The 16,139-nt window shown below is 42.1% G+C and overlaps 1 protein-coding gene across 1 annotated transcript in view; it reads left to right on the forward strand.

Annotated features, from left to right (window-relative positions):
• Positions 1-10,166, forward strand: part of LOC118984760 (Putative N-acetylated-alpha-linked acidic dipeptidase) — a 75,289-nt gene extending 65,123 nt beyond the window's left edge. Inside the window, exon 20 of the mRNA XM_037042934.1 lies at positions 10,102-10,166. The gene's annotated coding sequence lies outside the window, so the exon portion shown is untranslated. The remainder of the gene's footprint in view (positions 1-10,101) is intronic.
• The last annotated feature ends 5,973 nt before the right edge of the window (positions 10,167-16,139 follow it).

Below are 16,139 nucleotides of genomic sequence, written 5' to 3' on the forward strand. Positions count from 1 at the left end.
CCCTGGACATTGGGTACCACCTTCCTGGCAATGTGAGCTGAGGCAGAGAGGGAAGAGGAGGGAGTATGAGGGGCTCCAGCTTCCACCTCCCAGGCATGTGATGGTGAGGGTAGTGCAGGGGGACACTAACATGGTGCAGCTGGCCCAGGCCCTCTGAAGCCATGTGATCTTAGGGAGGGAGAGGTCCAAGGGGAACATTCAAAAGGGTCAATTTTTAGGATGTACAGACCTGCCTATTCTTCATGGCCCACTCCGACCCCATCCAGCCAGGTTCTTAGCAGAATTTATGTTGGGGTCCTTTGACAGGGAGGTGGGGGAGGTTACAAAAGTTGACCAAATGCCCCTAATTTTTTAAGACAGATGTCATTGGATATTCCCTAATGATACAGAAGTTCATCTTCCTGATTCTCTGCCCCTTTTAAAAAAATAATACGCTTTTACAGACATTCTAATGGAAAACCAACCGTACTTCACATCTATTTTCTGTCCATGAAGGAGTGATGTAGCCTATGAGCAAACCCTTCATCACAAAGGAAAAAGGCAGGGTAAGGGATACCCCATGAGATACGCAATGGGAGAAAGCAGGTCTGAAGAACTGAGTTTCCACAGAGGGGGGCCAATTCAGGACAAGTCAGGGAACCGAGCCCCATCTCTTGGTGGAAGTTACCCGGCTGCACTGTCCCTGTGGAACCCAAGACAACAAGCAGCTCCCTGGAGTCAGGAGAAGTGACTTCTGGGCTGGAAGGAGTGGGGAAGCCCAGGGCTGCAGCAGTTGGAGTACCTTCCAGCCTGGCTCTCAGGGATGACACTTCACTGGAGACCTGGCCACAGACTGCCACACTGGACAACTTCATGGCCAAGACCACCTCTAACCACTGCCCCCATTAGCTCTGATATAGTCAGTTCAAATCCCCTGGAAAGATAGTTGGGATAGGCTCAAGAGCAGGACAGAAGACAAGGCTTTCCTGTAACCCTCCCCCAAATGACCCCACCAAGACACACCCACTGTTCCCTGCACACACACAGGTTGCAGTGCTTGTCTCTCCTCTAGAAAGAACTGATGCACCTGTGGCCTTCTTTCTGTACACCCAGGACTTTCCCTGAGCATCCTGACCATTTCTCAGGAGCCCTCCTGTTTAGTGCCCTTGCCAGTTTCCACCAGCTCCCAGCCTTCCTGGCTGACAGGTCCATGGAGGTCAAGTGCTCTCTCCTTCCTCTCCTTCAGTCCAAACTATGTGTCCCCAGTGGAACTTTCATAATTTAATCCTAAGTTTTCAGAGATAGCACTGTCTCTAAAACACCTCCCCAACCTGCAGGCTTACCTCCTTCTGAAGCCATCTCTGCAGGCTGAGGCACTGTCCTCTGCTGCCCAGTAGCCTCCACAATGAGAAAATCCAAGTCCAGGATCCAGAGAGCGACCTGATCCAACAGATGCTCAGCATCCAGTGGAAGGAGGAGTTTGAATTTAAACAGCAGAACACAGGGCTCCAGACATTCTGCAGCGGGGGAGGGACGGGCTTTGGTGGCTTGGGGGGTGGGAGTGGGAGACATTCCATGGCCTGCAGGCAGGTCAGAACCAGAAGGTCCTTTCAAATTGAAGTGGTAACACAATTGGTGTGTGCTTCTTTAGGCAGTTCATACATTGTTTTGTTTCAATTCACAGCACAAAGGCTTTACTGGATGTTCCCTTTATTTCAGGTCTTGATCCATCAACCTAATTCTGGGTCCCTCAACCTGCTTCCTAACTGACTCTTGACTTACTTCAATACAGGCTACACTTCCAGAACAAAAATCAAGCATGAGACCTGAAAAAATAATGGGAACTCAGGGCCAGGTATAGCCCAATGTCTGAAACTGTGGTTGACTGGGCGGATCCAGCCCCTTTCGTCGTGGAGCACAATCTCTTTAGGACGCAGTCCCGAGGCCCGAGTGCTGTCCAGGGTGGGCAGCTCTGCAGGCTGCGGCCGGCCCAGCCTCATCAACAGTCTCCTTTCCTGCCTCTGTTAGGGGAGGCCCTGTAGCCTATGCGGACAGGACCAGAAATCACTACTTTTTGTTTCGTAGAGTAATATGCTGTTCAATGGTTAATTTTTTACCTTTTGAATGATCTTCATGTAATATTCTAAATAAGCAATACCTTTGCATAATTCACAGGTAAATTGTCCAAAATGGGAAATGCAGTGAGGGCCTTTCTCCTGCCTCTTTCTCCTGAAGCACAGTCCTCTTTCCCACGGGATATGTGTGTTAGTGGTTCCTTGAAATCTTTCCAGGTGGCCTGATTTAGCAAATAATGACACCGCACTGAATTTGAATTTCAGATACACAATGAATTAGTTTTTAGGATAATTGTGCTCCCTGCGATATTTGGGACATACCTTTACTGTAAATTTGTTTACTCTTTTCTGAAATTTACTTTTAACTGGCCTCTTGTACTTTATCTGGGAACTATATGAAACAACTACCTGACTAGGTTATTATTAGCTACTCCCCCCATTAGAAAGATCATTTGGATTTAAGGGACTCAAACGTGCATCGTGGTCCCACCACAAAACACAACTGCACACACATGTGAAACAGGCATGCTCTTTGGAGGATAAGGAGTTTGTGAGAGCCATCACACAGCTTGAACGTGTAGGCTCAGTGGCGGTAAGGACGGAAGTAAGGGACGAGAAGACAGACGATCTGTTTCCATGTGTTAACAGGGCTTAATACTCAAAGGTCCTGATTTCCTAGGTGTAAAAACTGCACTGCACGTGAGATGGATGTGCACAGTGAAATTAAGCCAGAATTCTATCCACCATGTCCAACCCCCATTCGCAGAAACCCCATCCACCTAAGCCTCAGTTTGCCAGGCTGAGCTGGGAAGCCCTGCTCACTGGCTCCCAAGTTTCCCGTCTGCATCACACATACAGCCCTGCCCTTCGGCATCTAAGCTCATCATTGCATGTGGTTCCATCTGCATGTTGCTCACAGCAGCACCCCTTAGAAACCTGGTTTGATACTTATTTTCACGTTGTACATTAATGTCACTTTATCACGGTCTAATGATATGAATGGGCATTTGTGTTTTGTGTTGTGAGAGGAGAGGATTTTTAGGAAATTGGTCAACAGAGATGAGTGGTGACAACTCGGGAGGATTGCAATCAAATCTCTCGGGAGAGAAGCTTCACTCCCTGCTTTAATGCCAATATTCTTAGTGGCAACTGTGAACATTCACTGAAAGACTCCAATATAACACAAGTTCTGCGGTATAATACACAAAAAAGGAGGGAACAGACAGCGAATATTTCCCATACTACGGTGTGAAAAGAAACTGGCTCAGGCAATCAAGTCTTGAGCAATACTATAACAGCCAACTTGCAATGGAAATACCTACGAATCAATATCTATTGAAAAACCTCCAAGTACTAAATAAATACTCTGAGAAAATATTCTAATACAGTTTGTGCTTTTGGAAAAACTCTAGGAAGAGAGTGAAGTTAAAGTCTCTCTTCAAATGTTTCCCAAGTCTAAATTTCTTTGCCAGATTTTTTTTCTTTCTAGCCAGAATTGTTTAATGACAATTTTGGAGGCAGGACCTACTATTTTCAGAAACCATGGAAATGCAATTCAAAGTGCATGAAGGCACTTGCTCCAGTTTGAATATGTGTGCTTTAGGGAGACCTCTCCATCATGGTTTCAGGAGAAGGGGCTGTATCTAAGTCCATGGATAGCACAGTTGCAATTTTAAAATCCTAAGTGCTCATTTCACATGCCATGGTGTGAAATAAGGACCATTACAAGGAGGTCTTGCTGGAGAACCTTTGTGGGAAGGCCCCCAACTCCACACTTCCCTGTCTTTCCTCTCCTGCGCAGGAGGGCAGGGAGTGGGGTTTGCCTCCAACCAGAATACAAGCACCCATGCACTGGGGGCGGAGCTCTGTCCTGCAACTGATCCCAGAGGCCCTTTTGGCCAGTAGGCTCTGGTGGGCGCATGTGCACCAGCAAGGAGGGACGAGCCCCAACAGCCATTCTGCTTGGTAGGAGATCTAGTATGGCAGCCTCCAGAGTGGGTTATGTAAACGAGGAGGTAAGGGATACTCAGACTCTTCCCTGCTTAGGTATCACGGCACTCCACTGTTGTTCACACTGTGGGCTATTTGTGACCTGAGTCTTTGTTTATGCCCCTACCCTGCACCCCACACACAGCTCACTTCCGGTGGTGTTTAGACCAAGGAATTGGCACCAGGGGAACTCGCTGCAAGGGGGGTTCAGTGATTACCAGGCTTACAGTGGTAAATAATACATGCAAGCTGTTAAACTCTGAGGGTCATGCTGTGTCTCCTGCATTCTGAACAACACGTAAGCTGCAGGGCAGTTTCCTTCTTCTTATTTGAAAATGGTCCTCTTGTTCAGCAAGAAGTAGCTCAAGTCATTGAACATGAGTGGAAATGAGTGAAGCTTTCATGTACTTCCTGATAGTTTTACGTGATAATCTCAACCAACAATGACATTCAAACTGCACTCTTGTCAATGAAGTGACTGACTTTGCTGGCTCTAAAGGCAATGCAGTCTCTTGTCAAATTATGGGCTTGCTAGCACACATGGGGTTGTAGTTTTTAATTGATTGGTAGGAATCTGGTTATGTGTTGAAATGTGTGAGTTGGTTTTGTCTGTGGAATTTGTGATTAAGGGGAGGTCATATCTGTTTTTGGCAAGAGTGTGTAGGCTAAGTGTTGTATTTGGAGGGTGTTGAGATATAGTGCATGGATATTCAATGATCTGGTGGTTAGGTGATTGTATTTTGTGTCTGTGGTTGAAGCATATTTACCTGTTGTTTTCTCCTTTCCATCCTGTGTATTTGGGGATTGATATAATGTTTTGGAAAGATCATCTGCATATGTGAAAAAGGTTTCTGTTCACTAGCTTGAGTGTATGATCTTTTTGTTTTGTATTTGAGGAATGTAGAAGGGTCATTAAGTATTCAGGACATGTTGTATGGTTATGTGTATTTATTTTCATTTTTTTATTTTCAGGAGCTGTATATTCTGGTGGGTTTTGTGTATGCTGGTGTTATGTGGTGTTCATATGCTTTGATGTATTATTTGTGTGATTGTGTATTCTGTGGGATGGAAGAGTAATTCTGCATGAGAATTTGGGAGTGTGAGGTTATGTATATGCAGGTAATATGGCATTATATGTGTATTTGAGATATAAGGTATAAGGTGATATGTTTGCATACTGGTATTTTACTGGGTAATTGTGGGATATTTGGGTCTTATAGAGAGCTGTTTGCATATTGAGTTTGTGTATATTCAAGGGCCATGGCCATTTGTAGGAATATTTGCTGGAGCTATGTGTTTATATTTTCCACTAGGGGCCTATTAGGTTTTTATGCATTTACAGAAGCAAGTATATATGTATTTGATGGAGAGGTAGGTTTCTGTATTTATAAAGAAAAGTGGGAGAACAGTGTTTCCATGTTGTATCTAAGATGTGAGATATAGTTATTCATTGGTATTTGTGGATGTGACTCATTAGGTAAGGATAATTTGGTGTTTAGAAGTTGTTTCATACATGGTTTTCTGGAGATATTTATATGTGTCTTGCACATGTATACTGGTTTGTGTGTATATTTATTACCATGTGCATGGATCATCAAAGTTTCTTCATAGGGTATGGGGTTTCTAGGCTTACTCAAAGTGAGTTTCTTTGGAAAAGACTAGAGTGTTTGGTAGTAGGTAGTGAGAAGTGGCCTGTCTGTGTGTTCATACTGAGGGTAGAAGAAAGTATCTTGACTGTTGTAAACAATGATCCCTGTTCAAATTAGTGTTTTGGGTTTTTTGGGATAAATGAAACAAGCAGCAAAGTGGAATTGCTGCTTCCTTCATTGACTCTTGTAGCTTTTGTTTTAAAGTCTATCATGTCTGATACAAATATTGCTACCTCGGGCTTTTTGTTTGTTTGTTTCAATTTAAATGAAATGCTGTTTCACCCCTTCACTTTCTATGTGTCTTTCAGTCTACACAGGTTGTCTGTAACAGCATATGTGTGGGTGTTATTTTTTTATGCATTTAGCCAAACTATGTCTTTGGAATGGCTCCATTAATTCATTTACATTTAAAGTAATTATTGATATATATATGTTGTTATTGCTACTTTATTACTCATATTTTTCTTCTATTATGAAAGAAGTCCCTTTAACATTACTCATAACGTGGGTTTGCTGATGACGAAGTCCTTCAGCTTTTTCTTGTCTGGCAAACTATATCTTTCCTTCAATTCCAAGTGACAGACTTGCTGGGTAGAGTAATGTTGATTGTAGGTCCTTCATTTCCATATCTTATAATATTTTGTGCCAGTTTCTCCTGTTGAGAAATCAGCTGACTATTTTGTGGGACCCCCCCTTGTACATAGGCTGTGGTTGGAATGAGGGGTGGGGAGAAAATGCAGACATCTATAGTTGAACAACAATAAAGAAGTAATTTTAAAAAAGCAAAAAAAAACCCTCACATAGCCCTGTGAATACTAAATCTCTTCTCTGTCTCTCCAGGCTCACCCCCTGAGACCAGAGTCATGAGGCTGAGGGAGTGCCCAAAAGTGGCTGTGCAAAGAGTTTTGGGCAAGGGATAGTTTGGGATGGGCCCTTTGGGCTCATGGGCTCAGCTATGCCACTAGGCCTAATAGAACAGTTTTTGATACCTCTACTGGGGCTGATTTCAAGACCAGTTTGAAAATCTTTGAATGAGAAGAGAGTGCTGATATAGGGATCCTGGCCTCCTAGGCTTTTCAGTCTCCATGGGGCGATGTAGGGGGCATGCGTCCAACTGATCCATTTGTGCTTCAAAAATTAACACAGAGCCCTGGCTGGCGTAGCTCAGTGGATTGAGCGCGGGCCTGCGAACCAGACGACCGCGGTTCGATTCCCAGTCAGGGCACATGCCTGGGTTGCAGGCCGGTTCCTTGCAGGCTAACTACCAGCAGGGGATGCACAAAAGGCAACCATACATTGATGTTTCTCTCCCTCTCTCCTTCCCCTCTAAAGATAAATAAATAAATAAAATCTTTAAAACAAAATTAACTCAGAAGTCTCAGCCTTGGCGATAATGGCACTATCCGGGCCTGGCAGTACTCTGATGGGTCTCACCAATCCTGGCTCTTCTGGACGTATTTGTGATGGCCAATTCACTTTCAGGGAAGTAACAGAGTTCCTTTAAGATTACTCATTTTTCATCCACCCACTTCCACATTCAAGGCCTTAGAGTGGAGGATGCAAGAGAAGGTTGAGTTCCCTTACTCCTGGTGCAGTAGATGAACAAGGGAATCAGCTTCTACTCTGAAAATGTTTGAGCACCACCTCTGTCCCTCAAGGCTACAGATGACTGAATTTCTGCACTCCCATCAGGACTGTCCCGATGACCAAAATCCCCCACCACATTAGCACTAGAGGAATAAGGGAGGACTACCCTCTCCATATTGATCCCAACCCCAGCACATAGTGGAAGACAGCCACCCCATCATCCCCTCACCTCCAGGCATTTTTCACTAGTCATGGTGAGAGTCAAGGCAAAATCCTTTGGCACTTTGCTTTCTCCGTCTATCCTCCCAGGGTGGCTGCCTTTCTTTACTCATTTTTTAAGTAAAAAACCTTGCACATTGAATCGCAGGTAATACATTCGTATACTGGAGCCATCTTCAGATCCTCAGTCCCAAATATGAATTCTTTGTTTCATCTAGAAAAGTAATAAGGCCTTAAAGATCCAGGTGTGTGACACTCAATTAGGAATTAGAGGACCTGAACTCTATATAGATTCTGTCTCTCTCTAAGAAAAGAGATTCTTAGGAAAGTTTATTCTTATGTCAGGACAAAATGACTGGTAAGTTGCTTCTTGGGAGGAAAATCAGGGACTAGAGGAGGTGTGCAAAGCAGAGGACTGTGAAACACAGCAAGAACTGACTTGCAGAAACAGTTAGAGGGAGCCAGGCACAGTGGAGGAGTAGGATCCAGGAAGGTATGACCAGGGTGCTATGGAGCTGAGGCCCTGGGGGGCTATCAAGCTTAGGGGCTGTGTGGCTGAGAGACTATGGGGCTGACAGGCTGTGGGGCTGAGGGTCTGTGGGATAAGGGGCTGAGGGGCTGTGGGTGGTAACTGGCGACAACCTCTCAGAACCGAGTTCTCCCAAGGAAGGAACCAAGTCTACAAACAAGGTGTACACGGCAGTAGTGTTCTTCTCAGAACTGTCTCTAAAGGCCACTTTGTGAGCAGTCATACTCAGGGCTATTATCTTTGAAAAGGTATTATTTTTTTCTTCTGGACTCTTTTTAAACAAGAAGTAAAAATATGCCCAATTAGCCCTGGCTGGTGTAGCTCAGTGAATTGAGCATGGGTCTGCGAACCCCAGGATCTCAGTTTGGTTCCCAGTCAGGGCACATGCCTGGGATGCAAGCCAGTTCCCAGCAGGGGACTCACAAGAGTAAACCATACATTGATGTTTCTCTCCTCTTTCCTTCCCTTCCCCACTAAAGATAAACAAATAAAATCTTTTTAAAAATGTGCCCAATTAATAGTATTTATATGCAGCTAGTCATCCTGGGTTTTTTGACGTGAAGGTACATCTGGATTGCTTTCCTTTCTTCATGAGTCTAGAGTGCTCTGGTTGTCTTCATAACTTGTTCAATAATATGAACACTTATGTTTGCCATTTGCTGGTTCTCTTTTCCTTGCACTTTATTCATTTATTTATTTGTTCATTTGTTGCTTTGTTTATTTATTTATAAATTTGATTATAGAGAGATAGAGAAAGAGAAATGATGTGTAAAAGAAACATAGTTTGGTTGCCTCCTTATTGCTCACCAACTGTGGATCAAACCTGCAAGCCAGTTATTTGCCCTGACTGAGGACTGAATATGCAACCTTTAGGTGGATGGGATGATCCTTCAAACAGTGGAGCCACCCAGTTAGGTCTCTCACATTTCTTTTATTGGGATTTTTTTCTTTAGGTGGTCCTATTGCTTTGGTTTTGTTCTGTACATATTTTACTCCCAGTAATTTTTCTCTGTGTGCAGATTGAGCCTAAAGGGAATTTTCGATGGTCATGTTGAGAGTGTTAAAACTAGGTGGTATCAGCCTTTTCACATCTTATGGCACACCCCTTGCATATTTCAGTGTGCAAGCATCCTCTTACCCAAGTTCAACAGCTGTTCTTGAATTGGCCTGCCATGTCTTTCAATGAATCTCTGTTGCTGACTTATGGGGTTCTCAGATTTACCAGAAGTTCTGTTCACCTCCACATTTCCTCCTAAAGAGACCCTGAATGCACAAGGATCTTGAGTTTTTCTTCAAAGTTTTGATTTATTTCTTACTAGGTAGAGGGGAAAGATAGGAGAAAGAGAAACAGTGTGCGAGAGATACATCAATCAATTACCTCTCATATGTGTCCAACTAGGAATGCAGCCCACAACTCAGGCAGCTGCCCTGACTAATTAATGGAACCAGCAAACTTTCAGTTCCCAGGACAACTCCCAAACAGCTGAGCCACACCAGTCAGGGTTCCTCATGGATCTTTAGGTATTCCTGAGTTGTCTGCATTTGTTCATATTTTGGGACTTGTCACCTAGGTTTTTTCTGTTAGAAGTACAAGAACAAAGAACGCCTCCCCCCTGAATGGCAGTGTTTTTAGTAGTAGGTAAGGCCTGTGTGTAAAAAAGTGGGACAAAGTAATAGTGGGAATTGCTCTACAAGGATGCCCACCCTCGCTTTGAAATTTTGGCCATGCTGTTACCTCCATCTGAACACCACTTCCACTGTCCCTTTTCTCAATTAGTTCCTATTTATTTAATGACAAACTCTGGAATAATTTCCTTTCAGTAAAAATTTCACATTTTAAGAAACTTGCTGTTCTTCTATCAATTTCCATTGCTTCATGGATCTCCTACTACTATTTTGTATAAATCTTTTCTATATATCAATGGCGCTATATATTTTAATTTCTGGAATGATGCTTTGAGTGAGAGTTGGAATGAGATTCCAGCAAGATTATAGGTAAACATGACATGTATATTGTAATTTTATTAAGTGCATTTTTATTTATTTTAATGTAAATTATCTTGCTGTATGATATGTATTACCATTTCTTGATAGAATTAAGTAAAGGAGAAATATGGAAGGTGAATGAGAGACAGGGATAAAAGGAGCTAAGTGTTGTGTTCTCAGTGTTTGTATGACCCCCAAACTTTATGGAATGAACTGTAATGCCCAATGGGATGTCCTGAGGTGGCGTCTTTGAGATGGGCTTGAGTCATGAGAGAGGAACCCTCAGAAAAAGAATTAGTTCCTTATATGAATTTCAGAGAGATCCCTGGCCCCGTCTTCCAAGTGAGGATACAAGAATTATCCTCACTATCCTGAGCTATTTTAGAAGTTTTGCAAAGTGTGGTTCTGTATTTCTGAGGAGAAAGAGAAGAAATGAATGAGAAAATCAGAACCCACTGGGATATAACCTTTATGTAATCTACTTGCATTAACAAATAAATAAAAAATTGCCTAAGTCTGAAGCGAAATGTTGTCTATCTTTCCTATGCTACATTGTCACTTTTCAAAATCATTCTTTCATTCTACCCGACGTTTGCCAGATCTCATAAGGGCATTTCTTAAATACAGTGACAACTGGCTACTCAGGGTTCAGTGTAAGAAAAAAGCCCTGGGGAAGAAGAGCAAAAATTAAAAATATATAGAAATGTTGAAAAAGGAAAAGATTATTAACCTCTAGGGCCTTTAATGTTGCCATATTCTAAGTACAATCAGGTGTCTATGCAGGAGGAATCGTGAAGTAACAAAATGAATGAAGCTAAGGAGACACTGGTATATTTTATAAATGAATTTAAACCTGGAGTAAATGATGAATGCACACATTGTTTGTAGAGCACCAGAATGAATACTTTCTAAAGAACCATGTTTCTTTTCCCTTCTAAAGTCAGGGATCACATGAAAATTATGGAATATCTACAATTCTATTAGATTAACTTTTAGTCATTTTTAATTATCTGTCACTATTACCGTTCCACAACAAGGTTTTACAATTAAGTTTTAGGTTTCATACCTAAATAAGAAACTACACTAAATCTAGAACTTTCCCTCTGGGTGTCACAATTTGTACAGACAAGGAACACAAAATTTTCAAACAATATATTATGAAAACTAAACATCAAAACAATAACTTTAAAATTTTATAGCTCCAGAGCAAACTAAAGCAATTCTGTTATATGAATTTAACTAGGCAAATTACTTTCTCTTAGGAAAGTCTTAAGCCAGCTGATAGTTAAATTATTTTTATTTTTTAAGGAATGAAGAACTAACTGATCTACATATAAGTGCGTGCTCACCTGATGATTGTAGAATTCTGCTCATCGACACGTAGTGGGTCAAGGGTTCTGTGTTGTCTGGGCTCTCAGCAGCAGAGAGGCAGTTGCAATCTCCTGAGCTATGCACAGTCCAGCCAACCAGGATGACCTCCAAGCAGAGTGAACCTGGCTTTTGAGCAGGGCTTTTCAAGGGACCCTGGAAGCTCCACCCCAATTAAGTTTCTACAGTGTTGAAAACCTGTAGGACAGACCAGGAGTTGGGAGTTTACATTAATCCCTTCAGCATAATCTCAGCATACAATTTCTTTAACCCACAACCGCATCCATTGTTGTTGGTCCATCCTAGGCATTAATTTTTCACACAATGCACTTGGAAAAATTTCATCTGAGTTTCTTGTCATTGTTGGTGAAAATGTCCCCACTCTCTACTTCCATTTCTGCCCCCACATCTGATCTTATTTCAATTTTGTATTTGCATAAAAGTCCTTCCCTTCGGTACTAATTTCAGTCTTTTCCTATGGTCTAGAACCTAAAATTCTCTCATCTGCAGGATGGATATTTAAACTGTTTTACTCCCGTTCCATTTTTCCCCAATCTTTACAGGTGAAGGTGGCATTCAAGATAAAAATGGGAATGACTATGTTTAGTACTGAGTTCAGAGAGTTAAGTAAAACATGCACTAAAACACGAGTGAATTGGTGAAAGAAATTTGGTGAAACCCACACTGGCAATCAGGATATGATGGCTGAAATAATCACTTGGTTTGTCAAAGTTTCAGGCCTCATCAATTTTTCTAAACATCCATTTCTCCTGCCTTTAAAAATTTTCTTACTGAGATTCCAGTGGGTTGCTTATTATGTGAATTGAACAATGATAGCATATTATCAAGAAACTCTAAATGAATAAAATGCTTTCAGAGTCAGGTTATAATGCTGTATGAAAATATGAATTAATTTTGGATTGTCAACTAATTCATATACAGAGACAGTCACAGACAAAATCTGTACAGACAAATTTCTGGAGTTCTAAACTCCTTGTGTTTCTCAATGGAAGTAAGTTGCTGGTGGGAGCTTTTTTAAATAAATGTCTCTTTTTCAATACTGTGCAATAGTTTTGGTAATAGAATGAGGCACTACAAGAAGGAAAAGCTGTTTTTATAGAACTATACAGCCAGAGACATACCTCATACCTTAAAGTAACTCACATAGACTTTGAGTGAAACCCACAAGGCTACAGTCCCATCCTCACATCCCCCAGCCCTACTACCCCTACCTGGTCACTTGGATACCCACGATGCTGCTCAGGGTTCACAATGTCCACAATCAAAATGTCATCCAGTGCCCTGACAATTCCACTGGTGTCAGTGGCAGTGCCAAAGGCGAGGCCAGCCCTCCCACCACTTATGAGGCAGCCCTCACAGCAGAGAGGTATGACTACACAGAGACGATAATAAATCAATTCTTGCAGACTCATATTAAAACCCTACCAGTGAGTGGAAAGTGACAATTAAGCTGCCCCTAGTGGAAGGCTATAAAGCCATAACCCCCACCATCCATGGAAAAATTGTCTTCCGTGAAACTGGTCCATGGTGCCAAAAAGGTGGAGGACTGCTGGGTTACCTTATCATCTCAACACACCATAGTTGCAGGTACACAGTCAGCTCACTTACAAAAAACAACCGGTGAATGCATAAATAAGTGGATGAAAACAAATCTATGTTTTCCTTCCTTTCTTTCCCTCTAAAATCAATAAATCTAAAAAAATTAAAAAACATTCTGAAAAGACCACATCCTTGATAACTGATACTTTATGAAATATGGAAAATGGCAAAACTATGGAGATTTTTAAAAGATCAGTGGGTGTGTGGCTTTAGGGGGAAGAGGTAAAAGGGCAGATCACAGAGGGTTTTTAGGACAGGGAAAATATTCTTATTGATACCATAAGGACGGATAAATGTTCTTAAACATTTGCCCTGACCCTTTGAATGTATAACATCCAGAGTGACCTGGATGGATTCTTGCAATAAAGATGTGTCAGTGAAGGTTCATTGATTATAACAAATCTCCCCCTGTCCTGCAGAATGTTGATAGTGGGAGAGCATGTTGACGTGAGCAAAGGGAATAGATGGAAACTCTGAAATTTGGGCTTAATCTACTGTCAACCTCAAGTTACTCTAAAGGAAAGGTCTAATTAAAAGTATTATAAGAGGTCTAACTACTACATATTGTGAATTTATTAGACTCATATTTTGTCATATGCTTCAAAAATAATCTTTACATTTTACATCCACCTGGAATAAATATGGCAGGCCAGATTCACGGCTTTGTTATTTATATTTTATTTATTTATTTTTAGAGTCAGAAGAAGGGAGGGAAAGGGTGAGGGAGAAAGATGCTGAAGTGCAAGTAAAACATTGATCAGCTCACCCTGGTAATTGAACTATTGACTCTTTTGTCTGCAGGACGATGCCTATTAACTGAGACACACAAATAAGGGCAGATTTCTTGGTTTTATATAATCCACTTATAAAGGTCATAGTTGGAATCTGTTAATGAATTATAGAAATACGAGTTGGGAGCCCAAATATATTATTATGCATTTCAGAAGAAGATAGGCGGAAAGTATTTTCCCATAACATCTGAATACAGAATCAGAGAAAAAAACCAAAAAGGTGTTGAAGTAGTACTCCATTATCTTCCACTACTTTCTGAGTAGTGGTTTCAAAAGTAACAATTTCTGCTGGGTGGTGAGAACGCGGAAAAAGACAGACACCAATACCGTGTTCTTTAATGTTCGTTAAAGAAGTAATGTAGATCCTTGTACTGGAGACAAAATCTCCTATTCAAGCATATTCAGTCATATTTTTGTTACTTCTACTCACTTCTATACCTAGACTCCAGATAGTAATGCACCTAGTCATTTGTAAATATCAGTGACTATTGTCTTCTTATTTCTAGCGGTGGGAGTTCCTCAAACTCCTTGCAGGTGTGTGAGTGCTAAGGGCAGGAACTGAAGACTCAGAAAATAAAGTAAGGAAAATTAAGAGCTGGCAGCTGCCAACAAGGTCATTATCTTTGTTGGTTTCCCAAGGCTGAGACAACAAATTGCCACACATCAGGTAGCTGTAAACAACAGAAATGTATTCTCTCATAGTTCCAGAGGCTAGAAGTCCGCTACCAAGGAAGGCAGAGCACGCTCTCTCTAAAGGCTCTGGGGGAGGATCCCTTCCTGCCTCTTCCATCTGGTCATTGCTCATGTTCCTCACTTGTGGCAGCATGACTGCAATCTTGGCTTCTCTCTCTACAAGGTCTTCTTCCAGTTCCTCACTGTCTCAAATCTCTATTGCCATTCTCATCTAAGGTTACTAGTCATTCATTGGATATAGGATCAACCCCAAATCCAGGATGATCTGAATTTCAGATGGAAAATTAATTCAAACCTACAAAGACCTAATGTCCCAGTAAGGTCAGATTCATCACAGGTAAAGGATGGCAGGATTTGGAGGTAACTTTTTGTGGGGTTGGGGTATAACTTACCTCTCATTACATGCTCCGATGAAAAGAAAGAAGACTCTCCTGAAATTCCATATATTAAGTTTTTCCTGAAAAGAAAAAGAAAACATTTCTTCCTCACATGTTATTTATAGTATTTTCATCTGTTTGTGACAAATACATTACAAGACTCCCTGGAAATTCCTGAATTTTTCAATAGAACTAAATCCTCTACATACTGGCTTCCCCCTGTACTGAGACACTTGTGATAAAGTCAACATTATTTCCGTACTGGGGGATCATTATTAAATATGATGAAGGTAGCTTGAAAACAAACACTTAAATATTATGCCAGTGGATCTGAAATCCAAGATAGCTACTAACTGGCTGAAAAGCCCAAAAGGACTCCAGGTAGATGCTCTGCAAGATTCATGTCTCCCCAAAGACAGAAGTGACAGTGTGGGATTCTATCAGAACGGTATGTGGCACCCATTATGGAATGTGTCTTTTTGCACGTGGTTCCCATCATCGCCTCCAGCAGAAAGTCCCTAAGCAGTTTAAACACTAAAGAAGAACAAAGGTGGAAGGACACAGAAATTATATAACGTAACTTCATTCTCCACCTGAGAGCCCACTTCATGTGATGGTAACGGTTTATTGGACTGGGTCTGAAGGCTGTGAGAACACTAGCTATCAGTGCATTCAAGGTTATGGGAACACCGCTTGCCTTAGTTACCCAGACACCTGGGTGAGGAAACCGGACTGCCTCCACTTACCTTACCTATACCGATAGTGGATGACAGTGCCCACTTCGTACTTTCAGCCATATTGGTATATAACTGCTTAATGTTTTACCAATTTCATAGTTTTAACAATGATAGCTTAGGTGCTTCAGAGTATACCTGGCTTATGTGTCTTCTTTCATTTAAACCATTTATGTTAGTATTCATTGTCCGGTGAACAGGGTATATATTGTGTGTGCGAGTTAGGGCGGGTGAAGAGGTAAGAGAAGCGGGCAGGGCTCCTACTCCAGGAAAGCGGGAGAGCGGGCTTACTGGCCTCAAGCACTGAAGGCAGCTTCTGAAGAGCTCTAAGAAAACACAAGGCCTGCGGGCATGCATTCAGGGAACAGGGGTGGGTGGGTGCTTTGGGCAATGGGGGTGTGGTCCCAGAAGCCAGAGGCACTGACGGGCCAGGAGTGAAGCAGGAGCTGGGGGTCTTGACTGCAGGCTGTCCTCCATCCCCCTGGACTGAGGGGCTGTGTGTGCAAGTGGTGACTCTGCCTTGAGGGCTGCCTCATCAGTGGT

This window comes from Sturnira hondurensis, unplaced genomic scaffold, assembly GCF_014824575.4.
Source record: "Sturnira hondurensis isolate 20B ecotype Veracruz unplaced genomic scaffold, ASM1482457v3 Scaffold0003801, whole genome shotgun sequence".
NCBI classification, from domain to species: Eukaryota; Metazoa; Chordata; class Mammalia; order Chiroptera; family Phyllostomidae; genus Sturnira; species Sturnira hondurensis.